At 47.8% G+C, this 26,308-nt stretch overlaps 2 pseudogenes; both read right to left on the bottom strand.

Moving 5' to 3' along the window:
- Nucleotides 1–304: 304 nt before the first annotated feature.
- Nucleotides 305–1,069, bottom strand: LOC129397442 (uncharacterized; annotated as a pseudogene).
- A 17,545-nt stretch (nucleotides 1,070–18,614) lies between these two features.
- LOC117979760 (olfactory receptor 7E24-like) lies at nucleotides 18,615–21,212 on the bottom strand (annotated as a pseudogene).
- Nucleotides 21,213–26,308: the final 5,096 nt, after the last annotated feature.

Raw genomic sequence — 26,308 nt, forward strand, 5'->3', positions numbered from 1 at the left:
TTCTCCTGCTGGGGGCCCCCAGGACGCGGGGCTCCCCCTCCCCTTTTGGCTAGCCGCAGAGTCCAGCGGGTCTCCCGGCCAAGGACCTCGTGGGAGAATCAGGAAGTCGAAGCCACACAGCCAAGAAGGGGCAGCTGGCGTCTCGGAGGCCGTCACGAGCTGTCACTCCGCGCCCGCCGGAGTTGCCGCTCAGTTACCAACTTCAACCCGGGGCCGGCCACGGAGCCTCCCGCCGCCCCTACCCCGCGTCCCCGGCACCCCCGCGCCCCCGGCACCCCCGGACCCCCGCGTCCGCGTCACTTACTCATCTGCCGTCGCCACCTGTCTGGGTGCCGGTCTCCTCCCTGCCCGGCCGCGGCGCGTCCTCCCCGTCCTCGCAGTCCTCGGGCTGTGCGCTTCCCCCCTCCAGCAACAGCCGCAGCCTCTTCTCCCCGGGAGGGACGTCGTCCTCCTCCCTCCTGGGCCGGCCATCCCTGCCTCGGGGCTTGCCAGTGGCTTCGGAGCTGCCGGAAGGGCTGGCCATGGCTCCGGGGACTCTGCGTGCACTTGCGGAAGAGGAAGGACCCGGCGAGAGCGGTCTCTCGGCGGAGCTGGGGCGTCTGAGCGCGGGCTCGGTGGGTCCGCGCGGCGCGGAGCTGGGCATCGGGGCCGGCGCGGGCTCCTCCGCGGGCCGCTCCTGGCTCTCTGGCGCCCTCTGCTGGCCGCTCGCGCGCACCGCGGACACGCCGGGCCGGGGCTTGTGCCGCCCTCACCTGCCCCGGCCTAGGCGGTCGCTGTCCCCTGCCCGTAGCCAGGCCCGCTCCGGCCAGGCCCTCCACCTCCACCCCGCCCCAGCCAGGTTGCACCCCGATGGTCTCCCTGCCCAAGGAGGAGAGAAGAGAAGGGACGCCCCGAGAGGGTGGACATCGGCCACAGCCACCTTGTCTTTGCTCTTACCCTGTGTCTTCCATGATTTGGAGGTGGTGGGAAAACCGAGGCTGCTCAAAACTCGTGGAGAATTCCGCCTGCAGGATGACATGAATGCACCTTCGCATTGCCTACCAACAGATCTTTTTTGAGCATCTCTGTGGACCGGGCGTGGTGAAGGGGGAGGGGATATTGTGGTGGACATGACAGGCATTGCCTTCACCCAGTGGAGCTCAGCGCTGGGTGAGGAGGCATTGAGAACGGACATTGTCAATTGGGCAAAAGGAGGCCAAGGAGAAGTGCTGGGTGCATGGGAACTGAAAAAGACAGGAGGCTCAGCAGGTCTTGGAGCTGGGAGAGGGACAGCAGCAGCGGCTGTTCCAAAGGAAGCAACAGCTGAGAGACTTCTCAGAGAGTTGTTCTCAGCCCAGTGGAGCATGTTCGGGCAGAGGGAACAGCGTGTGCAAAAGCCCAGAGGCTGGGAAAGAAGCAGAAGGAGGACTGTGGGGCTGGAGCGAGTTGGGCGAGGGGAGAGAGGTGTGGTGGGCAGACAGATTGCCTGGGACCCAGCCGTGCAGGGACAGAGGAGATAGGGGATCCTTGCAGGCCCCCAGCCAGGGCTCAGGCACAGAGACAATGCAGGTGGGCAAAGAGAGGAGAGGTGGAGAAATATTTTGGAGGCATGCCCTGATGAATGAGCCCAGGATGCACTCTTACTGTCAGTGTGGAGCTCCTTCTTTGGCTGTGTGATCAGCTGAACCCGGGGGTATTTTCTGGACATCGAGGTGCTACACCAAGAGTCCAGGACAGGCTAAGTGAGCACCAGCAGCTCCTGGCCTATCTCAAAAGCAGGAGAGACAGGGGAGACTGGGGAGGCCGGGGAGGAAGGGGAAGCCAGGAAGGCAGGAGAGGCCAGGGAAGCAGAGGAGGCCCGGGAGGCAGTGGAGGCAGGAGAGGCTGGGGAGGCTGTGTCCTTCCCATGATTCTGCCCAGGATCCTAGGCCCCTGTACTCCCTGAGCTTCCCCACCCCAAGCGCTGGAACCATGTTGCACAATGGTCTCTCCATTAAGCTCCTGATGGCGGCCCCTACCCTGCTGTGCTCCCTATTTCAACCCTAACAGCTCTTACAGTGGGCAGCACATAGTAGGTGCTCAGGAAACACTGGTGGGAGAGCACATGGGTCTGCTCAGCACCTTCTGCTCTCCTCCAGCTCTCCCCTGTCATGAAATAATTCTGATAACAACACATGGGCTTTGAGACCCTCTTCTATTACTTTCCATATGCTAATCCATCTATACCTCACAGCAGCCCTGGGGGTGGGTGCTATTAGGATGCCCATTTTACAGAGGAGGAGACTGAGGTATAAAGAGGGTAAGTGACATAGGCACAGTACAGGGGCCGGGGCCAAGTGATTGCAGCACTCAATCCCCAAAGGCAAGGTGGACGCAGTTACCATAAAAGATAGCAGAGTCAAAGCTGCAACCAGAATAGCCTGACTCTCAGAGACCTATGGTGCCAGCTGATCGTGGCATTCCTAGAAGTGAAATAGAAAAGAAGCCTGCCACACTTTTACTGGATCTGTGTTTGCAGAAGAGTTCTAGGTCAGGTGAGCAGAAGTCTAATCTGAATCATAAAAACAGAGTCACAGTCCCCAGTCAATTCCCAGACATAAGCCAGTTCACAGACCTGAAGTCACTTGTCTGAATGGGAAGCCAGGTCCCCTCCAGAAAGGACTCTGCTCCACTGCCAAAAATTTATACTGTCAATTTTTCTCCCAGCCTGCCCCCGAAGGAATACACAGCCTTTTACCAGGATGACTGAACAGGGGAAAAGGAACTAATGAGACCTGTGCAGGATCACTGGACACAGGCTCTGAACTGGCACTAGGGCGAGACTAGGGTCTACCAGTCAGAATAGGCATTTTGGAGGTCAGATGAATGTTGGTGCAAGTTCATGTCATGGTAGATCCATTGGGTCCCCAAATCCATCCTCTGGTTATATACAAAGCGGCAATGCTGAGATTCAAATTCAGGGCCTCCAACATAGAGGCTGGGCTCTTACTCATGAAACATTCTGACACTAGTAACCTATTTAAAAATGCAAACACCTCCTGGGGCTAGCCAGAGTCCTCCAAACAGTCACGTAAGTTGGTTCTGTCAAGGATTTCCTCCTACGCCCTGCTGAGAGCCAGTTGCAAGGAGAGACTAGAGAAGGGCATTGGGTAACTTTGTTGCTAAAAGCTCTTTTGGATAAAGACGTTTGGGAAAAGAAGCAAATAGAGTTCAGCAGAAGAGGTAAGAAAGTAAGTTTATGTTTGGCCAGGCACGGTGGCTCACACCTGTAATCCCAGGACTTTGGGAGGCCGAGGTGGGCAGATCACGAGGTCAAGAGATCGGACCATCCTGGCCAACATGGTGAAGCCCCATCTCTACTAAAAATTCAAAAATTAGCTGGCCATGATGGCACACGCCTGTAGTCCCAGCTACTCAGGAGCCTGAGGCAGGAGAATCACTTGAACCCAGGAGGCAGAGGTTGCAGTGGGCCGAGATCATGCCACTGCATTCCAACCCGGCGACAGAACAAGACTCCGTCTCATAAAACAAACCAAAACAAACAAACAAACAAAAAAGCAAGCTTATTTTTAAGCCTGAACAAGTGTAGTGGTTTAGGGGTTCTGCAAATACGGCCCTAATCAGGCTACAAGATGTTGTGGCAGCAACACTTACACCCAGTCACTCCTGGCTGGCTGAGCCACTTTTCAAAACACCCTTGCACAGCTGTGCAGAGCGGCTGGCTCCACTGGCAGCCCACAGAGCCATAACTCACACTGTCACCACTCCCCTCAAACCCTTTCAGTAAGCACTTTATTTATTTATTTATTTTTGAGATGGAGTCTTGCTCCGTCATCCAGGCTGGAGTGCGGTGGCGCAATCTCGGCTCACTGCAAGCTCCGCCTCCCAGGTTCATGCCGTTCTCCTGCCTCAGCCTCCCAAGTAGCTGGGACTACAGGCGCCCGCCACCATGCCCGGCTAATTTTTTGTATTTTTAGTAGAGACGGGGTTTCACCGTTTTAGCCAGGATGGTCTCAATTTCCTGACCTTGTGATCTGCCCGCCTCGGCCTCCCAAAGTGCTGGGATTACAGACTTGAGCCACCGCGCCTGGCCTGGTAAGCACTTTTAATCAATGCAACAGGAATAAACATTTGCTGCAGAGCGGCAACGTGCAGGGAGGAACATGGTTCCACTCAGGCTCAGAAAGCAAAACCTCCTGGCTGTTTGCATCTATGGGAGAGCTCACAGGAAAAGTCCTCTGTGTGGCTGCCAGCCTCACACACTCCCCCCAAGGGGTGAGTTTCTCTTTCCATGTTAATCTATGCCCTGACGTGCCATCTGTCAACCACCACACAATTCTCAGTTGACATTTCAAAGCATCTTTCCCCTGTGAATGGTCACCAGCCCTGCCCTGCAAGCCCCCAGGTGACATTGAACTTAAATGAGAGAGAAAACAGGTTTTGGGGTGGATTTCAGTTCAGCATCTTGGAGTCTCTGTGTGGACATGAAATCTGTCTCCCCAGCTGTGGGCTGCATCCTTGTTTGTCATCTGGTTTTGTTGTTGGGGACTTGGAAACTTGTGAGCACCTTTGCAATTTGTCAAGAAGCTGCACGGCCCTTCCAACAAAAGCAAGCAATAGAAGCAGAAGCCCAAGGCTTCAGATCAAGGTGCGACTTAAAGCAGCCTCAGTGTAAAAGCAAACAGGAGTCAGAGGGATGCCTAAGGCAGAGTCTAGTCCCCAGGGCAGCTATAAGGCAAAGAGAAAGAGAGAGAGATAGACAGAGACAGAGACAGAAAGACAGAGAGAGATGGGAGGAGACATGAGGCACCCAGGCATCTGCATCAAAATCCCTACAAGAGGGGCCTCCTAAAAATGCAGGAGGCTGAGGTGGGTGCACACAGAAGTTCAAGACTAGCCTGGGCAACATAGCAAGACCCTGTCTTTACAAAAAATACAAAAATCAGCCAGGTGTGGTGGTGTATGCCTGTGGTCCCAGCTACTCAGGAGGCTGAGGTGGGAGGATGGCTTGAGCCCAGGAGGTAGAGACTGCAGTGAACCGAGATGGCACCACTGCACTCCAGCCTGGGCAATAGAGTGAGACTTCATCTCAAAAAAATTTAAAAAAATTTTTTAAAAGGATCACCCTGGCTACTTGAATGGATGATAAGAAGGTAAGAGCAGAAGCAAGGAGACCAGCAGTGAGATTCTGCAGGTGGGAGTCCACAGTGGCTCAGACGAGGCTGGTGCTGAAGACTGGATGGATTCTGTATATATTTTGATGATGAAGCAACTCACTGACTCTTGAAGAGTGGGCTCTAGGAGACTGTATTTTTAACAAGCTCTCAGAGGAGTCTAATGCAGGCTGAAGTTGAAGAACTCCTGATTTAGGTGACGCTTCTGTTTCATCCTTGGGGAAGTACCTACCGACTTTTCTCCAAGCTACCTCAAAAGAGGCGCTAGACAACATGTGCTCCAATGTCTGAACATGTGTGCACAGCTCTAGAGCCGACCTCAGGACACTGAGTCAAAGGTTAGGAGTGCAACAGTGAACAACCACCATCCTCTTTTCAATGAGCTTTGCACTTAATGAGAGAAATAAAAAGCAAAAAAAAAAAAAAATCATTTTCAACTCAGAATGGTAAGAGTTATGGTGACAGTATGCCTGGGGCAGTGGGAGCACAAAGAAGGGGCACCCAATCGGCCAGGTGCAGTTGTTCATGCCTGTAAACCCAGCACTTTGGGAGGCCAAGGTGGGTGGATCACTTGAGGCCAGGAGTTCGAAAACAGCCTGGCCAACATGGTGAAATCCTGTCTTTACTAAAAATACAAAAAAATTAGCCGGGTGTGGTGGCGGGCACCTGTAATTCCAGATACTCAGAAGGCTGAGGTGGGAGAATTGCTTGAACCCGGGAGGTGGAGATTGCAGTGAGCCAAGATCACGCCACTGCATTCCAGCCTGGATGGCCAGAGCGAGACGCCGTCAAAAAAAAAAAAAAAAAAAAAAAAAAAAAAAAAAAAAGCCAGGAGATGGGTGGACATGCAATCTCTATCAGGTGGTGAGAAATCCTTCTCCACCACAGGACTCCTCAGTTGAAGACTACAAAATGGTAGGAATTAGCCAGGTCGATAGGAGAGGTGTGGAAGATCATTCCCAGCAGAGGGAAGAGCATGTGCAAAAATCGAGACGTGAGAGGGTGAGGAGCTGAGAGATGTTCATATAATTATAAAAAGTGACTAATATAGAGGTAAGTTGGAGCCGAATCTTAAAGGCTCTTTGTCGTGTTTATCCTGTAGACAAAGGGAGACAGTAGATGTTTTTAGGCAGGGGAGTAATGATCCACTTTGTGCTATAAAAAGAGCAGTCTGGCTGGAGGAGAGTGGGGGGTGAGTAGACCAGGTAGGAGGCTGCAATACGCCAAGTGAGACAAGATGGTTGGCTGGACCAAGGCTGTGGCAGTGAGGATGGAGAGGAAACAGTAGACTAACTTGACTGAGAAAGAGGGAGGAATGCAGGATGAGGCCCAGGTGTTTTGGAAGCTGGGTGGATGGTGGTGTGAATCTGATGTGGTGAGCCCAGGCAGAAGAGGAAATCAGGAGAGGCAAGGTAAGATGAGGTCAATGCAAGACAGACAGCCAAGTGGAGATAACAACTGGGCAGTTGGATTCATCAGCCTGGAGTTATACAGAGAGCTCTGGAATGGAAATAAAGAGGAAAGGACTTTGGGAATAGGTGAATCCTCCCTGAATAATGTGTAGAGAAAGGAGAATAGAATACAAGGAACTGAAAAAGGGAAGAGATTTGTTATTAAAACCAACCATCCATCAGACATCTTCCAATAAAACACTTGTTAGAGGTTTCCTCAGTGTGAGTTATTCAGGACCAGAGCTAAAGACCATATTCCCAATGAAATCACTGCTGGGAAGGTCTTCATGAAAACATTTAATGCTGCTTTTAAAACATCAACAACAACAAAAAGGCTTTAGCTACTGCACAGACCCTGGAGCAATTTTTTGGCAAGAGTCTATCAAAAACGAATGTGATCTGACTCAAGGAGGTGTCATATCTAGTGTAAAAATCCAATTCCAATGTCCATAAGAGCCTTTCTGCCAGGTACAAGACCCTAATCCAGTTGAAGTGATTTTCTATTGATTAAGAGGCTGGGAATACACAGGTTGTTGGTTTTTGAGATTTCCCTCCCTGTGCCTTCATGCCAGCTGTGAAAGAGTCAAAAGGCTCCCAACTGTCAAAATAAAAATGATACTTGGTCACAGAGGAAACAGATTATAGGTCAATCACATTGATGACTTTTTAACTATGAGAAGCCATTAATGTTACTGAATAAGCAAATCTGTTTTCATAACCAGACTTTTATAGGCTACTGGGAATAAAGGTTTTCCTAAGTGGGTGATTTGTACAACGATAGGCTTTGGGTCTCTGATGGAACAGCTCTGATGAGGAAATGTTCCTTTAATTATGCAGAAGGCCAATTACCACGTTATAGCCACATTATTTTGCAGATTGCATATAATTTCACCATTTCCATAGCTTCAGCACTATAATTCTGGAGAAAATTCAGGCACCAAGAAGACACTTGAGGCACATTATGCTGGAGACAAAGATGTTTAGCGAATTCAATTTAAACTTCAACATTAAAGTTATTTTGTTGAATAAAACATAATGCAATAATGAGCTTATGCATGTCAACTGTATAGTGGAGGTAATAATAGCTAGAGAGAGCATGTCCCATCTCCTCTTTTTAATGCTCATTCGAGTAATATGTAATGCTATAGAGAGAACCTTTCTCTAATATGTGCTTCATCTCAGGCTAAGCATGTTTTGTGCAACTGTGCTTCATGAAAAAAAAAAAGGTAAAGGATCTAATTTGGGAGCCATTCACAAAAGTGCTACCACTTGATTTTTTTTATACTCTGAGATTTCTTATTCCCAGTGCCTACCAGGAATGGACTTTCTGGAGAAGCTCAGATTAATCACTCCTTATGAGAGGTGACAGCGTGCTGGCAGCCCTCACAGCCCTCGCTCACTCTCGGCACCTCCTCTGCCTGGGCTCCCACTTTGGCGGCACTTGAGGAGCACTTCAGCCCGCGGGTGCATGGTGGGAGCCCCTTTCTGGGCTGGCCAAGGTCGGAGCTGGCTCCCTCAGCTTGAAGGGAGGTGTGGAGGGAGAGGTGTGAGCCGGAACCGGGGCTATGCGTGCTGCTTGCCTGCCGGCTGGAGTTCCGGGTGGGCGTGGGCTTGGCGGCCCCGCACTAGGAGCTGCCGGCCGGCCTTGCCGGCCTGGGCAGTGAGGGGCTTAGCACCTGGGCCAGCAGCTGCTGTGCTCGACTTCTCACCGGGCCTTAGCTGCCTCCCCATGGGGCAGGGCTTGGGACCTGCAGCCCGCCATGCCTAAGCCTCCCCCCTCCATGGGCTCCTGTGCAGCCTAAGCCTCCCCAACTAGCACTGCCTCCTGCTCCATAGCGCCCAGTCCCATCGACCACCCAAGGGCTGAGGAATGCGGGCACATGAAGAGGGACTGGCAGGCAGCTCTACCTGCGGCTCCTGTGTGGGATCTACTGGGTGAAGCCAGCTGGGCTCCTGAGTCTGGTGGGGACTTGGAGAACCTTTAAGTCTGGCTAATGGATTGTAAATACACCAATCGGCACTCTGTATCTAGCTCAAGGTTTGTAAACACACCAATCAGCACCCTCTGTCTAGCTCAGGGTTTGTGAATGCAACAACTGACACTCTGTATCTAGCTACTCTGGTGGGGACTTGGAGAACCTTTGTGTGGAGACTCTGTATCTAGCTAATCTAGTGGGGACGTGGGGAGGTTTTGTGTCTAGCTCAGGGATTGTAACTGCACCAATCAGCACCCTATCAAAACAGACCACTCAGGCTCTCTGTAAAATGGACCAATCAGCAGGATGTGGGTGGGGCCAGGTAAAAGAATAAAAGCAGTCTGCCCGAGCCAGCAGTGGCAACCTGCTGGGGTCCCCTTCCACACTGTGGAAGCTTTGCTCTTTTGTTCTTTGCAATACATCTTGTTGCTGCTCACTCTTTGGGTCCACACTGCCTTTATGAGCTGTAACACTCACTGAGAAGGTCTGCAGCTTCACTCCTGAAGCCAGCGAGACCATGAACCCACCAGGAGAAATGAACAACTCCAGACGTGCAGTCTTAAGAGCTGTAAAACTCACCGTGAAGGTCTGCGGCTTCACTCCTGAGCCAGCGAGACCACGAACCCCACCAGAAGGAATAAGCTTCGAACACATCCGAACATCAGAAGGAACAAACTCCAGACATGCCACCTTTAAGAACTCTAACACTCACCAGGAGGGTCCGCGGCTTCATTCTTGAAGTCAGTGAGACCAAGAACCCACCAATTCCGGACACACTTATACACTTGGCACTGGGAGGTCTGTATGGAGCAAGTGAAGAAATCAGCAGAGTGAAGATAGAGGGAGAACAATATGATGGGGGAAAGGCAAAGTTACTGCCATGTTGGTTTCAATTCTGCCACTCATGAGTGAGACCCATGACCTCCTCTCTCTAGGACTCTGTTGTTCTTATCTGTAGAGTGGAGGAATAGAAGGGCCTTTTAAAGTATTAACATTTCCTGACCTATCTGTAAAACACTTTCATTCAAACTGGTGGGAATCTTGACTACTTTGCCAAGAGGACATAATAATCATCAAGCTGAGTGCACCAAACAACATTGCCTGAAACTATCTAAGCAAAAACTGAGAAAGTTACACAGGACCGACCAACCTCCTATAAGAGTAAGAACTCTTTAGCACATGCTTAGAGTGTCAAAGACAATGCTGTGTTCACACCATTCCTCTTCCTGGACATGCAGAAAGACTACATTTCCCAGCCTCACTTACAGTTAGTTTGGAACCATGTGATTGCATTTCCATGAATAGGAATGTAAGAAATCCCTTCTGGGCCAAGGTTATCAAAGGCAAGTGTGAGCTATGTTCCCTCTCTTCCTATCCATATGGCTACAAGTGAAAAACTCTGAGATGGCAGAATTAAAAGATGGAAACCTCCAGAATCTCTGAATCACTGTTGGACAAGGGCCCCCAAGGAGAACCCCTGCCCTGCACCAGACTATGCTATGGGTGCCAACCCACTGAGAGTTCAGGGTTTATTCGTCTCAGCAGCAGTCTATTGTTACACTGACTAACATCCTAAGCTTTGAGAGATCTAGCATATTGTTAATTGAATCTAGATTTCAATTACAATGAGAACCTTATCTATTTAAAAATAAAAACTCTCCTAAAAAAAAAAAATCCACATTCCTTTTAACCACGTGGCAAATTTGTAAAACAAAACAAAACAAAACAAAACAAAAAACCAAAAAAAAACCAACTGGCCACATATTAGGCCATAAAGAAGTCTCAACAAAATCCACTATACGATTGACATTGTCCAGACCACATTTTCCTGATCATAATGCAACAAAATTAGAAGTCAACAGCAAGAAGATAGCTAAACACAAGCATACATTTGGAAAATTAAAAATATCCTTTCATGAGTTAAATGAAAAATCACAATAGAAATTACTAAACATTTACAACTGAACGAAAACACAACTTTTTATATATATACATATATATACATATATATGTATATATATACATATATATACGTATATACATATATATACGTATATACATATATATACATATATATACACATATATATATACATATATATATATATATAGTTTTTTTTGTGAGTCTTCCAACTTTGTTCTTCTTTTACAAGGTTATTTGGGAAATTCTGGGTCTCCTGCAGTTCCTCATAGAGTTTTATGCTGTTTGTCAATTTCTGTGGCTGGGATGAACTTATCGTAGTTCTCATAGACCAGGGTTTGCATGTCGCTGTCTAGAGCCCGGATCTGCTGCACCATGTCCGTCTCACTGTCCATCAGCTGGGCCAGAGGGCACTCTCTAGGCAGCTAGTCTAGGTAAACTTCCGGGTCGAAGTGTGCCCCATTCAGATCAGTGGGGTCCAGGGGGTCGGGCCCCGCGGGGAGTCCCACCGCCTCCCGTTCCGAGAGGCCGTTGTAAAGCTTTAGCATCCTGTGCGCCTTCCGCCGACGCTCCGTGAGCCTCCCCATCGGGCCCTTCTGGGGAGTCCCCAGGTCCACACCCCGGGCTAGGCCCAGTGACAGCTGCTGCCGCCATAGCTCCAACTGCAGCCCACGGGCGTAATTTTTTTTTTTAAGTTGGATACATGGAGCTACTTGGCTTTTGCTTTCATCACATCGTTGAGGAAAGAGGTGGTTGCTTATGGTACCCCTGTTTTTACTGCAACCTGTAATGGATGAGAACCTCCCTGTTGCAGAGAGCAAGACACTGAACTAAATTGTGCTGTAACACAGCCCTGTGTTGGGGGATTGGGAGTGATCATGCAAACGCTTGCAAATTTGCACAGTGACAGAGACAATCACTGTCTCTGTCAGTGTGATTTGGGCAGCTGTTCACTATATGAAAAGGCAATTGACCAAAAGTCAGTTACCGAGCTATCTCAATACTTTCATTTTATTTTAACTTTTGGCAGCAGGGTACAATTAAAGGAGAGAAAGAAAAAGTGATAAGTGTAAGATAATGTACACACATGTGTAAAAGAAAATGACAAGACAGGATGACTGTTTGTCTCTTAGTTAGCTCCTTGGGCTCTATGTCTCCTTCCTCAGAGAACCTCGTTTTCCTTTGTCCAGATGTGTTAGGGTGGATAATCCAGGCGTCTGCTCCCCCATGATGGAAGCCAAAGACATCCCTGGAGCCGCTTCCCGCTGCACCCTTTCCTGCACTGCCCACATGGACACAACTCAGCCGATTAGACTTCCTCTCAGAACTTTAGTCTTGAGCAAAGGGATTAAAGGGTGAAGTGACTGAAGGTATGCCCTTCCAAAGTGGTACGTGAGCTAATGGCTAAAGTTTGCCAAGCCCATCCAAGCACATTGTTTCATAATTTTTATTTATTTATTTTTTTAAGACAGAGTCTTGCTGTGTTGCCGAGGCTGGAGTGCAGTGGCGTGATCTCGGTTCACTGCAACCTCTGTCTCCCGGCTTCAAAGGAGTCTCCTGCCTCAGCCTCCCCAGTAGCTGGGATTACAGGCATACGCCACCGTGCCTGGCTAATTTTCTTCTTTTTTTTGTATTTTTAGTAGAGACAGGATTTCACCATGTTGGCCAGGCTGGTCTCGAATTCCTGACCTTGTGATTCGCCTGCCTCAGCCTCTCAAAAGTCTGGGATTACATGCGTGAGCCACCGCGCCCAGCTTCCAAAAGATTTAAGCAGAGCTCAGAGGTCTTAACCACAGGCACATCGGAGGAGCATTTTTGAAACACTTTCCAGCTTCCTCAATAGGAATGGAAGCCAAACACCGAATTGATGACTCCTTTGAGGAAGTCAAGAGCTGTAAGGAAAGCCAGGAACAGGGACAAGGGAGATATGCGTCCCGAATGATCCTGTGCCAATTCCTTCTGGAATCCTCGATGTGATCTCAGCTGCCCCTTCTAAGCATGACACAGTGATTGTGGCACCCACTGGTCTAGCTGTGGTCTACAATGAACCTCCAAAGGGAAGAGCAGAGTGAGCAGGGGCATCGGCCTGAGTGACAAGGATTTGAGAGGGCAGGTTGGATGCAGGGAGAGGACTGGCCAAATGCCATGTGTCTGGACTTAGACTGCCTGGTTCAAATTGGACTTCACCCTTTCTGACTTCGTGATCTGGTACAAGCTACATGAAAATCCGTTGCGCCTTTTCTAGTCTGTAAAATCGTCATGAAATGTGAACTAATAATGTGGAGACTATGCAGATGAAATGAAACAAGCTGCATAGAGCACAGAGCTCAGAGCCAGGCCTTCAGGAAGCCCTCAGTAAGGGTTCATGATGCCATGGTGTCTGTCGTCATCCTCTTTATCCTCATCACCTTCATAATCTCTTTTTTGTTCTTAGGGAATAGTTTAGAGGGACTGATTCCCTGCTATCATGGGTGAGATGTCTATGAAAAGGACAACCAGTGGGAGAGGAAAGCAAAATTTTGAATAAGATTTCTGAGACCCCCACCACAACCAAGAACAGAAATTCCAGTATGCTGAGCACAGAGTTTGCATATTGCTCTTCTCACATCTGCCCACCGCACTCTCCTGTTTGTCCTAAGGATGAGGAAACAAACAAGGCTCCCGACCGTCCCTCAGCACTCACTTGAAGGGGTGGCCTGTCCCTCCACACCTGTGGGTATTTCTGGTCAGGTGGGATGAGAGACTGAGAAAAGAAGTAAGACACAGAGACAAAGTATAGAGACACAACAGTGGGCCTAGGGGACCGGCACTCAGCATACCAAGGACCTGCACCGGCACTGGCCTCTGAGTTCCCTCAGTTTTTATTGATTATTATTTTTATTATTTTAGCAAAAAGGAATGTAGTAGAAGGCAGGGTGATAATAAGGAGAAGGTCAGCAACGAAGATGTGAGCAATAGAATCTATGTCATCATGAAGTTCACGGGAAGGTTCTATGACTGGACGTGTACGTAAGCCAGATTTATGTTTCTCTCCACCCAAACATCTCAGTGGAGTAAAGAATAACAAGGCAGCATTGCTGCCAACATGTCTCACCTCCCACCATAGGGCAGTTTTTCCCCCATCTCAGAATTGAACAAATGTACAATTGGGTTTTATACCAAGACATTCAGTTCCCAGGGGCAGGCAGGAGACAGTGGCCTTCCTCTCTCTCAACTGCAAGAGGCTTTCCTCTTTGACTAATCCACCTCAGCACAGACCCTTTACTGGTGTTGGGCTCGGGGACGGTCAGGTCTTTCTCCTCCCACGAGGCCACTTTTCAGACTATCACATGGGGAGAAACCTTGGACAATACGCCGCTTTCAAGGGAAGTGGTCCCTGCAGCTTTCCACAGTGTATTGTGCCCCTGGTTTATTGAGACTAGAGAATGGCGATGACTTTTACCAAGTATACTGCTTGGAAACATCTTGTTAACAAGGCACGTCCTGCACAGCCCTAGATCCCTTAAACCTTGATTTCATACAACACATGTTTTTGTGAGCTTCAGGTTGGGTCAAAGTGGCTGGGGCAAAGCTACACATTAACACCATCTCAGCAAAGCAATTGTTGAAAGTACAGGTCTTTCTCAAAATGGAGTCTCTTATGTCTTTCCTTTCTACATAGACACAGTAAGAGTCTGATCTCTCTTTCTTTTCCCTACACTCACTGAACTGCCCTTCCCCTCTGCTGGGCCATGACCACAGAGAACAGGTCCACTATCCTCCCTGTGTGGTGCAACATGGAGGCTCAGACTCCATCCTCAAGGCTTGCAAGAAGACAGGGTGAGACGTGAGGCTCTTGATACAGGTGACGGGAGTGGAGCCCACAGGACTGGAACCTCACACTACAGGGCTGGAGGCACAGACTGACTATTTACTATTCTGTGGCCTGGGGGGCTCAAGGCACAGAGCTCCTTATTAGCCAAAGTCACCCAAGTTCCCCAACCTCTAAGGATTTCCTCCTAATAATGCAAGAAGAAGAAGAGAAAAGTGAGTGTCCATAGAAGCTTTGGGGCTCTTCCTCTAATCAGGAGAAAGCTGGTGTGTATTCTTCACTTCTTTCTTTTCTTTTTAAACATCCAACTGCTTTAATTTTCATCTTTTATTATGGGAAAATATACCATGTATCAATATTAAAAATTATAAATATATATTAGTTCATATAGAATGGCCAGTATAAACCTTTACAGTTTCCACGCTTTTTCACTTTACAGTTTCATGACATGAAGTACGTTCACATTGTTTAGCAACCATCACCGTCATCGTCTCCGGAACAGTTTTATCTTTCAAAATGGAAATTGCACCCATTCACCAAGCTCTCCACTCCTCTCTCTCACCCGCCCCTGGGGGCCACCTTTCTAGTTTGCAACTCTATGAATTTAACTACTCTAGACACTTGATAGATAAGTGGAATCATACCGTGTTTAATTTTTTTGTTTTGGAAACAGAGTCTTTCTCTGTCACCCCGGCTGGAGTGCAGGGGCATGATGTCACCTCACTGCAACCTCCACATCATGGGTTCAAGCGATTCTTGTGTCTCAGTCTCCCGAGTAGCTGGGATTACAGGCGTGCGCCACCACGCCCAGCTAATTTTTGTATTTTTAATAGAGACCATATTGGCCAGGCTGGTCTCGAACTCCTGACCTGAAGTGATCCGCCTGGCTCAGCCTCCCAAAGTGCTGGGGTTACAGGTGCCAGCCACTGAGCCTGGGAGTGTTTATCCTTTAGGGATTTATTTATTTCACTGACGATAATGTTTTCAAGGTTCATCCATGTTGCGGCCTGCATCAGAAGTGCCTCTCTGTTTTTTTTTTGTTTGTTTGTTAGTTTTTTCTTTGTTTGTTCATTTGACTTTGTTTTGTTTTGTGTTTCCATGGAGTCTCACTCTGTCGCACAGGCTGGAGTGCAGTGGCACAATCTGGGCTCATTGTAACCTCTGCCACCCAGGTTCCAGCCATTCTTGTGCCTCAGCCTCCTGAGTAGTTGGGACTATAGGCACGCGCCACCACGCTCGTCTCATTTTTTGCATTTTGAGTAGAGACAGGGTTTCACCAAGATGGCTAGTCTTGAATTCCTGACCTCAGGTGATCTGCCCACCTCGGTCTTCCAAGACGCTGCGATTACAGGCATGAGCCACCGCACCAGCCAGAAGTGCCTGCTTTTTTAAGGCTGAATAGTCTTCCATTGTATGAAGGAACTGCAGTGGGCTTTTTCATTCATCTGTCCACGAACCCTTGAATTGCTTCCACAATAATGCTTCTATGAATATGGGTGTACACAAATCTGTCTTCCACTCCTGGCTTCTAATTCTTTTTGGTTGGTACCCACAAATGCAACTGCGGGAACATCTGATCATTCTGTTTCTAATTTTTCAAGCACACACCATACTATTTTCCCCGTTCCTTCACGGTTTTACATTCCCTCAGATCACATTCGAGCATTCCTACTTCCCTCTAGTCTCACCAATGCCTGTTTGTTTATCATATCCATTCTAATGTGTGGTATCACATTATTGGTTTGATTTGCGCTTCCCTGTGATGAGTGATTTTGAACATCATTTTAGATGCTTATTGCCATTGCTATATCTTCTTTAGGGACGCGTCTACTCGAGTCTTCTGGCCATTGTTGATGGGATGCTTTGGGTTTCTTGTGGTTTAGTTCTAGCTGTTCTTCATATACAATGGATATCAGCCTCTTTTCAGATATATGCTTTGCAAATATTGTTCCTAATCCTTGGGTTATCGTTTCACTCAGTTCACAGTGTTTTTTGCTGCACAAAAGGGTCTGTCATTTAGATGTAATCCAAGGAATCTAATTTTGTTGCCTATGCTTTTGGTGTCATATCCCAGAGAACATTGCCCAATCTGATGTCATGAAATTGTGGCCAATCTTTTCTTTTAGGCGTATGATACTTTTGGCGCTTAGGGTGAGGTCTTTGATCCAGTTTGCGTTAATTTTTGCACCTGGTGTGACATAGGGTCCACCTTCAGCCTTGTGCTTATGGAAATCAAGTTTCTCCAACACCATTTCTTGAAAAGGCTGCTTTTCCACCAATGAGCTTTCTTAGCACTCATGTGAAAAACCATTTGAACATATAGGTGAGAAGTTATTTCCGGGCTCCAAAACAAACAAACAACAAGAGACAACAGATCAGGATACAGCCTGGGCCGGGCGCGGTCGCTCACGCCTGTAATCCCAGCACTTTGGGAGGCCGAGGCGGGCGGATCACCTGAGGTCAGGAGCTGAAGAACAGCCTGAGCAACAGGGAGAAACCTCCGTCTCTACTAGAAATACAACATTAGCTAGGCGTGCTGCTGCATGCGTGTAATCCCAGCTACTCGGGAGGTGGAGGCAGGAGAATTGCTTGAACCCAGGAGGCAGAGGTTGCGATGAGCCAAGATTGCACCATGACACTCCAGCCTGGGCAACAAGAGCGAAACTCCATCTCAAAACAAAAAACAAAATCAAAAAGCCAGCATCATTTCAGGAGCAGAAAGAGAAGAGCTTAAAAACCAGTATAATGAGAAAGTTAGGAAGCTTCTTACCAAAGCATCTGGAAATATGCAAGCAATTTTTGTGAACTAAAATTTTCATACTGTACTATCAAACACTAGAACTCACTTATTCCATCTTTCAGTATTTTGGGACCCAATTATCCACTTGTCTTCATTCCGGATTCCACCCCTTTGCTTCCTAGTGTCTGCTAATCACCTTTATAGTTTCCACCTTCCTGAGATTCCTTTTGTGTGTGGGTGTGTGATGGAGTCTCTTTCTGTTGCCCAGGTTGGAGTACACAAGCACAATCTGGGCTCACTGCAAGCTCCGCCTCCCAAGTTCAAGCGCTTCTTGGGCCTCAGCCCTCTGAGTAGCTAAGACTACAGGCACGCGTCACCACGCCCGGCTCATTGTTTGTGTTTTCCGTAGAGACGGGGTTTCACCATGTTTGGCCAGGTGGGTCTCGAACTCCTGGACTCAAGTGATCTGTGCGACTCGGCCTCCCACAGTGCTGGGATTACAGGTCTGAGCCACCACACCTGGCCAAGGTTTCCTTTTTTCTTCCTACATAGAAGTGAGGACATGAAATATTTGTCATTCAGTGCCAGGCTTATTTCATTTAATATGCATACCTGCAATCTCATCCATTTTGTCCGCAGCGGAGAGGAGTTTCTTCCTTTTTAGGCTGAATCATATTTCACCGGGTGTGTATACCACAGTTTCTTCATTGAAACAAATTTCTGAAGAGCAAATATTTTTAAAATGTCTCGGAATGTGAAACTTCAGGGATACTGTGCCCATTTTATTCTTTTCTATTTCCCATCTTATGTATATGCAAGTGTATAACAAAGCAGCAATCAACGTGTGTATAAATCTATAACTTTAACAAATGTAAAATGTAAATGCTAAGTGGTGGCTGGGCGCGGTCGCTCATGCCTGTAATCCCAGCACTTTGGGAGGCGGAAGCGGGCGGATCACCTGAGGTCGGGAGTTCAAGACCAGCCTCACCAAAATGGAGAAACACTGTCTCTCTTAACAATACAAAAAAAAAAAAAAAAAAAAAAAAATTAGCCAGGCACGGTAGCGCATGCCTGTAATCCCAGCTACTTGGAAGGCTGAGACAGGAGAATTGCTTGAATACGGGAGGCAGAGGTTGCAGTGAGTCGAGACCGTGCCATTGAACTCTAGCCTGGGCAACAAGAGTGAAACTCTGACTTAAAAAAAAAAAAAGGAAAAGAAAGAAATAGAAAATGCAAAATGGTAAGAAAAAACAGCATAATAAACATTTGTATGGTGTTGATGGACAATGCATTTGAAGATAATATTTGAAGAAATCATATTACAATTAATTTCTGTTCTTACTCATTGGAGCTTGATGCCTCTAAAAACTTCGTCATTGGAACCACCTCTGGTGCTTTAAAAGAAAAAAAATCCACATACTCACACAGGTACAAGGAAATCAGAATCTCAGGTATTGAGACCCAGGCCTCATCATTTGTAAGCTCCCCAGGTGATTTGACTCAAAGCCAAGATTGAGGAACGGCGACATGGATCTCTACACATAACCTGCCTAAATAGATTCTCTAGAAGCAGTTTATAAAGAAATTCCACAGGAACTCTGGAAGAGGATATGAATTTGATGTACAGTATGTCCTCACTTAACATCTTTGAAAGTCTCTTGGAAACTTCACCTTGAAGCAAAATTATGTATAGTGAAACCACTTATTTTTCATCAACAGTGTAACTACACAACTTTGAACAACCAATGGAGTTGGAGGACCTCCTGTACATTGTTTCCATAAAGTCAGTTTTCAGGGAATTCCAAAACGAAGTGAGGACTTCGTGTATATAAAAAGATGGTTGTGATTCCACTTGGATGACAGGGTTATTGCTCAGAAACTAAAAGAGGCCACCTAGGTAGAGAGGATTCCGTCGTGCGGGTTCTGCTAAACAAAGGATCCCAGAATCCGCACCCATTCCAGTTAAAGGCATAACGAAGAGAGCAATATTCACAAAGGAAATGCGGAAAGGAATAAAAGCCATCAAGCCACAAAAATAATGTGACTAACGGGCAGGATTTGCAGATGTTGAGATTTAATGTGGTTGCCCTTTCTCACCTACACAAGAAAAAGGATGGAACAGATCATGAGATTCGACTGTTCTGCTGTGCAGCCTCTGCAGGGCACTTTGTATGTCCCTGTTTCTCAGGCTGTAGATGAAAAGGTTCAGCATGGGGGTGACCACAGCGTACATCACTGACGCCACCACACCATTCCTGGGGGGTGGTGACACAGCTGAAGTCAGGTACATGCCAACGCCTGTTCCATAAAATCAGCAAACAACTGCTAGGTGACAGCCACAGGTGGAGAAGGCTTTACACTTCCCATCTGACGATGAAATCCTTAGAATGGAGGAGACGATTTTATAGTAAGACAAAAGGATCCCTGAAATGGGAAGAAAACCAAACATAGTACTATGGAAATATATGAATATGCTATTGATGACGCTGTCAGAACAGGCAAGTTTGAGAAGTTGAGAGGGGTCACAGACAAAATTAGAGATTTCCACATTCTTGATGATGGTGAATTGTAACACAATCCAACTGTGCAGCTGGGAATCCAACAGGCTAAGGAAAAAGGACACCAAAACGAAGAAGACACAGAGGTGAGGATTCACGATGACTGGGTAGTGCAGAGGGTGACAGATGGCTACAAAGCAGTCATAGGCCATCACAGTCAGGAGCATGCTTTCTATACATGCAAAAAGGACCAAGAAAGACATCTGCGTCAGGCAGCCCGCATGAGAGATGACTCTGCTATGCGACTGCATGTCCACAATCATCTTGGGAACCGTGGCTGAGGTGAAACCGATGTCAGCCCAGCACAGGTTGGAGAGGAAGAAGAACATGGGGGTGTGGAGGGGGGGGTCAGAGCGGACAGCCAGGATGCTGAGCAGGTTCCTCAGCACCTTGACCAGATACATGGTCAGGGACAGGGACAGCAAAGTGAGGACGGCTGCAGTTCTGGATCCTCTGAGAGTCCCAGGAGGAGGAATTCTCAGACACCTGTGAGATTCCGTGGCTCTGTGTGTCTTGGACACCTTGAGAAGGAAAGAGGATTGGAAAAATAAAAGATAAAAACCAGCCCTTAATGCTGGATGCAAGCAATTCACAAGGAACATCTTCACACTTGCGGACCATACACGGCCAGCAATGTTTCTCAGCTGTGACAATTCCAAAAATCTCAGAATTATTATGTGATTTACTTTTTTGCTGTACAAGGCTTTCTGTACATACTACTTTAGAGAAAATCCACTGAAGAATATTAGAAGACCAAAACGTCATATATAACAAATCCGTGATCTCAGTAAAATACGGCCTACTCTTTTCAGAAAAAATACAACGCAATGACAATGTCCTTCTCTCTTTAAGAAAAAGATCTCAGTCTAATTGAAAGAAATTAAGAAGCTGTGAAATACACTCTACTTTATTCTGACACCGTGCTACAACTTGCATGGATGTAGAATATGTAAAAGGATGACACAAGAGCTAGGACCCCATTATCTGAAAACGACATCGAACCTTATAGTTCTCAATCGGAAGACCTTTTCACATGCCTGTTACTTTTCATATTTATTATCATGCTTTGGTTTTCTGACATCATTTCTTCATAAAAGTACATGCACACTCAAAGATGGGAGCTCTGTTTCCAAATGAATTGAATATAGAACTCTTGGCCCAGCACCATGGCTCACACCTGTAATCCCTGCACTTTGGGCGGCCGAGGCTGATGGATCACCTGAGGTCAGGAGTTCCAGACCAGCCTGGCCAACATGGTGAAACCCCGTCTCCAGTGGAAAAAAAAAAAAAAAATCAGCCGAGCGTGGTGGCGGGTAACCCTAGCTACTCGGGAGGCTGAAGCAGGAGAATCCCTTAGAACCTGGAAGGCAGAGATTGGACACCCTGTGATAGGATTTTTGATAACCTAGGGAGATATTGCTCCTGACAGTAGAGTGGGCGTACACCCTGTGATATTATTTGTAATATCCTAGAAAGACATTGCTCCTAATATCACCGTGGCTCTACACCCTGTGATCTTAATTGTAATATCCTACAGAGATATTACTCCTAATAATACAGTGGGTGTACACCCTGTGATATTATTCATAATATATTACAGAGATACGACTCCTGATATCACAGTGTGTGTACACCATGTTTGTACACCCTGTGATCTTATTTGTAACAACTTAAAAAAATTACAGCTAATATCGAAGTGGGTGTACACCCTGCGATGTTATTTGTTATCTACTAGGTAGATATTACTCCTAATATCACAGTGAGTGTACACCATGTGTGTACAGACTGTGAAATTATTCGTAGTACCCTAGGAAGATATTACTCTTCATATCACAGTGGGTGTACACCGTGAGTGATATTTTTTTCTAATATCCAGCGGGGGAGAGGATGATATTGCTTCCAATATCACAGAAGGTGTACACCCCCCTGTGATATTCTTCCTAATATCCAGGGAAGGAGAGGATGACATTATTCGCAATATCACTGGGGGTGTACCACCTCCCGCCGGGATATTGTTCTTAATATCTGGAGGTGGAGAGAATGATGTTACTCCCAATATCACAGAGGGTGTACACCACCCCTGTTTGTAAACACCCCCTGTGATATTGTTCCAAATGGCCTGTGAAAGAGTAAACATGACTTCCATTATCGCGGGGGGTGTTCAGCCCTGATGATATTGTTTTCTGACATCCAGGGAAGGAGAGTATGCTATTACTCCCAATATCGCACGGGTTGTACACCCTTTTGTGTTTCTGTGCCCAATATCCAGGAAAATAGAGCATGATATTACTTCCCATATCGAAGTAATTGTACAGCACCCCTGTGATATTCTTCCTAATATCCAGAAAGGAAAAGAATGATATTACTCCCAACAACGTAGGAAACGTATACCCGCGCTGTGGTATCTTTCCCAGTATCCAGGTGGGGAGAGGATCATATTACTTCCAATGTTGCAGGGTGTGTACACCCCCTCTGTGATCTCATTGCTAACATCCAGGTTTGGGGAGGACGACATTACTCCCAACATCGCAGGGGGAGTACACCCCCCTGTGACCTTGTTAGTCATTTCCTGGATGGAGAGGATGATCTCACTCCCAATATCGCAGGGGGTGTACACAACCCTGTGAAAATCTTCCTATTTCTGGAGGGAGAGAGGATGATATTACTCCCAGTACCGCAGGGGGTTTCCACAGCCCTGTGATACTCTTCCTAATATCCAGAGGGAGAGAGGATGATATCACTCCCAATATCGCAGGGGGTGTACACAACCCTGTGATATTGTTCCTAATATCCAGAGTGAAAGAGGATGACATGACTCTCAATATCGCAGAGGGTGTACACCCCTCCTGTAATATTGTTCTGAATACCCTGGGAGGGAGAGGATAAGGTTACGTTGAATATGGCAGGGAATGTACACCCTCCCCCTCTGATACCCTTCCTAATGTCCAGGGGAAGAGAGGAAAATTTCACTCCCAATATCACAGAGGCAGTACAACCCACCTGTGATGTTGTTCCCAATATGCAAGGGGGGAGAGGATGATACTACTCTCAATAACGCAGGGCTGTTCACATCCCCAGTGACATTTTCTCCTAATATCTAAGGGAGAGACAATTATATGACAGCAAAGGTCGCAGGGTCTGTACCTCCCTTCCTGATATTGCTCCTAATATCCAGGGGGGAAGAGGATGATATCAAATATGAAAGGGGGTGTACATCCCCCACGCCTACGATTTTGTTCTTAGTAATCGTGAGGGGAGAAGATGATATTGCTCCAAGTACTGCAGGGGTTGTTCACAACCCCTGTGATATTGTTTGTGATATCCAGGGGGGGAGAAAATCATATTACCTCCAATATTGCAGGTGGTCTATACCCCACCTGAAATATGGCACCGAATATCCAAAGAGGGAGAGGATGGTATTCATACCAATATCGAAGTGTGTGTACACACCCCTTGTGATATGGTTTTTAATATCCAGTGGGCGGGAGGATGATATTAGTCCCAACATCCCAGAGGGTGTACACTACCCCTGTGATATTGTCCCTAACTTCCAGAGGGGAGAGGATGATATCACTTCCAATATCTCAGAAGTTGCACATCCCCCGTGATATTGTTCGTCATATCCAGGGAGGCGCAGGATGACATTCCATAGAATTTCATGACAGGCGTACACGCACAGTGTGATATTGTTCCTAATATCCAAGAAGGGAGAGGATGATGTTACTGCCAATAAAGCAGTGGGTGTACATCACCCGTGTGTTATTGTCTCTAATATCCGGGGCCGGGGGAGCGGGGGAGAGGATAACGTTCCCTCAAATTTAGGAGGTGGTTTGACGCCCCTTGCTGTGTTGTTTTAAATATCCAGCGGGGAAGACAACAGGACTATTTTTGATGGCCCGATTCATCCCCTCCACCTTTCCGGAACTCTGAGGCCGGGAGGCGGCATGCAGTTTCCGTGTGATCCCCAATACCTTTGCCGTCTTCTGTACCAAGGCAGCCAAAAACACAGGCCCGTTGTCTGAGCTGATCCGTAAGGCAGTCGAAATCTAGGAATCAGATCTCGAAGAAGCACAGGGGTTTCTTCACCAGCTTTCTCAGTTCGTGTTGGATAGGCCTCCACCCACCCAGAGTAGGTACGCCCAAGAACTAGTACATACTTGTTACCTCCGCACTTTGGCATCTCTGTGAAGTCCACCTGGAGACCTTCAAAGGGGGCTGCTCCATAAGCTTGTATGCCGGGCGGAACGGCTGGACCTTGCCTCACATCATGCTGTTGGCAGGTAACACACCACTGCCTCACCATTTTGGCAAGGGCTGACAGAGGGGAGATGTAGAAATACCAGCCTAACAACTTTTCCAGTGACTCCTGACCTCGATGGGTGGTTTCTTGCACAGCCAGTACAACTGCAGCTCCTAGCAGCTGTGGCACAGCTACTCTCCTATCTGGTAACCGAATCCATCCTTCCTCGATCACTTGTCCTTCCCTCTACCTGGAGAAGGTCCTTTTCTTCTTTAGAAGAAGTAGGTCCAAGATCAGGTGCTTGAGGGAGCACTGATGCCCGGAAGGGGGCAGATGCTGCTTTTCGAGCCTCTGAGTCAGCGCGGGAATTCCCCAAACCCAGCAAGGTGGAAGCTCGCTGGTGTCCTCTGCAATGCATAACTGCCACCTTGTGGGGTTTCCATATTGCTTCTAATCATTGCAAGATTTCTTGTTGTTATTTTCTGTCTTTTCCCCCAGAGTTCAGTAGACCCTTTTCTTTCTATCATGCTCCATGCACTTGAAGGGTTGAAAAGACATACCGAGAATCAGTGTAAATGTTGACAGTCTCAACCTCACTGAGTTCTAAGGCCCGAATGAAAGCAACGAGTTCAGCTTTCTGGGCTGAAGTGGCCTGGGGCAATGATCTGGCTTCAATAACAGTGTCCAGGGTTATCACTGCATACCCTGCACCTCTCTCTCCTTGGGGGTTGAAGAAGCTGCTCCCATCCAAGTATAGTTCCCAGTCTACTGATGCCCAAGCCTGGTCCCAGAGGTCAGGTCTGCTAGAGTCAACTGAGTCCAACACTTCTACACAATCAGGCTCAACAGGGCTCTCTGATACCGGGAGCAAGGTGGCGGGGTGTAGGGTGTTACAAACTTCAGTGGTTATACGGGGATTTTCACAGAGCAAAGTTTGGTACTTGGTGAGTCTGGCATCCGTTAGCCAACGATGTCCTTTAGTATTCATTAAAGTCACCACAGCACGGGAGGCCTTTATGTTCAGGTTTTGCCCAAGAGTCAGCTTATTTGCTTCTTGTACTAGCAGGGCAGTTGCTGCCAAGGCCCTCAAACAGGGGGGCCATCCTTTAGAAACCCCGTCTAGTTGTTTAGAGAGGTAGGCCACCAGCCTCAGCCAGGGCCCTACAGTTTGGGTTCAAAGTCCAGCTGCCATCCTTTCTCTTGCTGATGCATACAATGGAAAAGGCTTTGTCAGATCAGGTAGCCCCAGGGCTGGGGCTGCCAGAAGTTTTTCCTTTAACTCATGAAAGACTTGCTGTTGTTGGGATCCGCATTCCAAAGGTTCCCGGTCCCTGCCCCCTTTGTGACCTCATACAAAGGCTTGGCTAATACTGCAAAGTTTGGGATCCACAGTCTACAAAACCCCACAGCTCCTAAGAATTCTCTCACCTGCCTCCTGCTCTTAGGCTTCGCTAGATTGCAAATGACCTGCTTTCATTCTGATTCCGGGCTGCTTTCTGACCCCTGTCGGATAGTCAATCCCAAGCAACGTACCTGCCATCAGCAGATCTGAGCTTTCTTCTTGGACACCTTCTACCCACAGTCCTCCAGGTGCCGGTGTAGGGCATCTGTTCCCTTGGCACACCCGACTGCCGTGGGGTGTCCCAGCAGAAGGTCATCAACCTACTGGAGCAACATGCAGCCTAGGTCTCTGCTGGGAAACTTCTGCAGGTCTCGAGCCAACACCTCCCCGAAGATGGTGGGGGAGTTCTTGAACCCTTGGGGAAGCCTGGTCCAAGTGTACTGAGTAGTGACACCTGACTCCGGATCTTCCCACTGAAAGGCAAACAGCTTCTGCCTCTCAGGGGCTAATCTGATAGGAAAGAAAGCGTCTTTCAGGTCCAAGCAGGTGAACCAGCTGTCCTCAGCTGGCAGCAACCCCAACAATGTGGACGGGTTAGGTACTGTTGGATGGAAAGTCAGTGTAGCTTGATGAAGCAAGCGCAAATCCTGTGCCGGCCGGTAGTCCTTGGTCTTAGGCTTGGGAACAGGCAGGAGGGGAGTGTTCCATGGAGACTGACGAGGACCAATAATTCCAAAAGTTCTCAGGTGCTTGAGACGGACCTGGATACCTTGAAGGGCTTCTCTGGGGACTGGGTCCTGTTTTTGCCTCACCAGCTGGGCCCCAGTCTTAACTGGCCAATCCCGGAGGGTTGTCTTCTGCCCGTACTCTTGGCCACCGCTTAGCCAGAGCTGGTCTTCTCTCTTGGCCCGGCTCCGTTAAGAAAAGTCTCCATTCCTCCTCTCAGGGGACCATAAGGGTCATAATGACTCCCGTTCCGGGTAACTTTAGCAGCAAAGAGCCATGCTCTGTCAAAGACATAGTGGCTCTCAGCTTGCTGAGCAAGTCCCTTCCCAAAAAGGTCAAGGGACAGTCAGGCATGTACCAAAACTGATGAATGACTTTATGTCCTCCTACA

This window comes from Pan paniscus, chromosome 2, assembly GCF_029289425.2.
Source record: "Pan paniscus chromosome 2, NHGRI_mPanPan1-v2.0_pri, whole genome shotgun sequence".
Classification (NCBI taxonomy): Eukaryota; Metazoa; Chordata; class Mammalia; order Primates; family Hominidae; genus Pan; species Pan paniscus.